This window comes from Malaya genurostris, chromosome 2 (assembly GCF_030247185.1).
Source record: "Malaya genurostris strain Urasoe2022 chromosome 2, Malgen_1.1, whole genome shotgun sequence".
In the NCBI taxonomy this organism is placed as follows: Eukaryota; Metazoa; Arthropoda; class Insecta; order Diptera; family Culicidae; genus Malaya; species Malaya genurostris.
This window is the reverse complement of record NC_080571.1, coordinates 74,239,001-74,242,145: the sequence shown is the minus strand read 5'-3', so window position 1 is coordinate 74,242,145 and position 3,145 is coordinate 74,239,001.

The following is a 3,145-nucleotide window of genomic DNA, read 5'->3' as shown; positions in this document are numbered from 1 at the left end:
TGCGATCGTCGGACTCTGATTGCTGCCACCACCACCCGGCGAGATGTGCTTCAATTTTCTCGCATCATCACCTTCCCGGCAGGGGGTTTGGGTTTTGTTAATGCTTTCGGAGTGTTTTCCGTTTTAAAGTACATAATTGGCTGATCGTGACGCGCGAACGATGTCTGGCCTGATGCCCAAACGAAAGAAGTGTCTTAGAACTTTTAAAGTTTCAATTTCAGGTTTTTCTGCAGGCTTTGTTTCGATAACCAGAGGGAACATTCACCCACCGGCACGGCACCGACGGAGCTCGACCTCGTGGTCCAAAGTCACATCGACACTTATTATCGTCATATATCGAGAATTATGATCAACCGAGCGATGTCTTGCCGTTCAAGATCATCTACGGGGGTGCCACACTCGGAGATCAAGTCAGCAGCCGGGCCTTCGGATTCATCGCTTATGGCTGCTAACAAATTGACTGCCTACAATTGATAATTGAAACTAGGAACCATATCGTAAATTACGCCCGGAGATGTGCGCTTTGAGTTCTCGAAAATGTTTATTTCGTCATGATTGCTATCCTGCTGCATATGCGGATCAGAATCAGAAGGAAAAAAATGTCAGTTAATTTAGTGCCAATTGCGCTGATGGAGCTATCGAACAACATATGATTAATTGAAGGTGCGCTGGAGGGGTAAGATTTGTGGACTAGAACAGGTTCTTGTGAAAAAGCGGCCGATGATGAACTGCCGTAACGATTAGGTGTGGGATTGCTTGCTGCGGTATGTTATGCTCAGGCTCGGGCGGTAAATATCAAAGGTGGTGTCACGATGTGAATTTGATTTTGACAGTTAAACTTTGGACTCTAGAATAAGACGGCAACGTGATTGTTTTGGAAATCATTGCAAGAGTAATCATCCACCCAAAAGAGAACCGATTTTGAGACTAGTTATGATGCAAACAGTTGTTGCAACCTTATCCAGAGCACCTAAAAGTTAAAACAAACTTCTCAGTAGTAGTTCAAATAAAGATCATAGGACGCCCTTCGAAACACTCGTGCTGACTTCAGTCTATTGTCGGGTAATCATTTTGTTTTCTGGCGTGTAATAATGGATTAAGCCAAACATGTACTCAAAGTGCGCTAGCGTTCGTCTTTTTAGCCCTAAAAAGTATGTGCGGCATCCAGCGGCAGGATATCTTTCTAATCTGCAGAATCTCACTTAACTAAGGCATGCATGCGCGCATTTTCTCTTTCCGGTCGTCCAGTTCAGTTAAATTTTATTATTATTGTCATTTATTTTACTCCAGTTTCATCCTACGTTTTACGTACACCTATAACTACAAAAAGTAGCACTTATAACGTTTCCCAACACACAACACTTACAAAAAAGTGACGGATGTAACGCCTAGTAACGTTTGTACTTTTTGAAAATGTAACACATGTAACGATTTGCAACGCCTATAACTTACACCAAAAATTCATTTGAAGTATCCAATATACTTAATACATCCGAACCTCCATTTACGTAATAATCGGGACTACGTAAATCGAATTATGACGTAAAAAAAGTTTACGTTATTTGGAATTTTCGACGTAAAAAAAGTTTACGTTATTTGGAATTTTCAACGTAAAAAAAGTTTTCCTTATGTATATGTATTATTAGATATGTATAATATATTGGATAGTTATGGAACGAAAATTACGAGTATTTACAGGAAAAGGATGTTCTAAGCAGCATAAATTTCCAAGAAGGCGACTTCCGTTTAATTGATATTCCTTGAAAACTCTTTCAATATGGGTATTTTCGAAATGGGTTTGATGAGTACATGTAGGAAAACGATATTTGAGGTGATTCTGAATTTCAAGATGGCGACTTCCGGTTTATTGATATTCCTTGAAAACCCTTACAATATGGGTATTTTCGGAACGGATTTGATGAATAGGTTTCGGAAAATGATGTTTGAGGTGGTTCTGAATTCCAAAATGGCGACTTCCGGTTTATTGATATTCCTTGAAACCCCTTACAATATGGGTATTTTCGGAACGGGTTTGATGAATAGGTTTCGGAAAACGATGTTTGAGGTGGTTCTGAATTCCAAGATGGCGGCTTCCGGTTTATTGATATTCCTTGAAAACCCTCATAATATGGGTATTTTTGGAACGGGTATGGTGAGATGTCGGAAAATGATGTTTAAAGTCATTTCAAAATTCAAGATGGTGTTTTTCGAAACCCGTATCAAAACGAATGTTTTCGGAACGAGTTTAAAGAACAGTTCTTATTAAACGTTGTTTGAGTAATTATGACTTACTGTCGAATATTTTATAATATTGTTACTTTTGGAATGGATTGTACGAGTCAATATTAGGAAGAAAGTTAAACTAAACTTCAGGAATTTTATTCCAAATTCAATATAATATTAGCTTGACACTTACAATCGAATTGTCAAACAAATACATAAATTGATGAAAATGCTTCGATGTAAATATTTTAAGGTTCATTCTTTGGTGAAAGAAATGTTAATATTTTATTTTCAGTATTGTTGTAAATATGATTTATTTGAATAGATTCAAGTTTTGAACTGCTGTTAAAACTGTTTTTTTCGTTTTCGTTGACTGATTTGAATACCTAAACTGTTATTCATTCTTATGCACGAATCGGTCCATATCAGCATGGCCACGCTTAAGATTCAAAAATAATGACACTCACTAATGGCATATGGCGAATACATACATACGCGAAACATTTGAAACAAAAATGGTGTGCACATTTTTTTTCGACACACTTTACCCTATTATTTTGGAACTGGAAGTCGGATCCAGATGAAGTTGAGAAAGTTTGTAATGGACTATTAGACCATTTGAATCTCTGAGAAAAGTTAGCACAAAAATTTTATTTTTTTTGCACATTTAACTCATAACTCCGGAACCAGTAGTCAGATCTAAACAAATTCAGGAATTTGTATCAGACCTGAAGAGTTTTTTTGACTGATCCAAGTGTGTTTAAATCGGTTTATTCAACTCCGGAAAAAGTTCCGGAAATAAGGCGAACTTATTTTCACATTTTGTATGAGACCTTTCATTTGAATCTAAGAGTGTGAAAATCGTTGCATAAAATTTAGTGTAAATTCCTATAAAATTTAGTGTAATAAAACGTTACATACA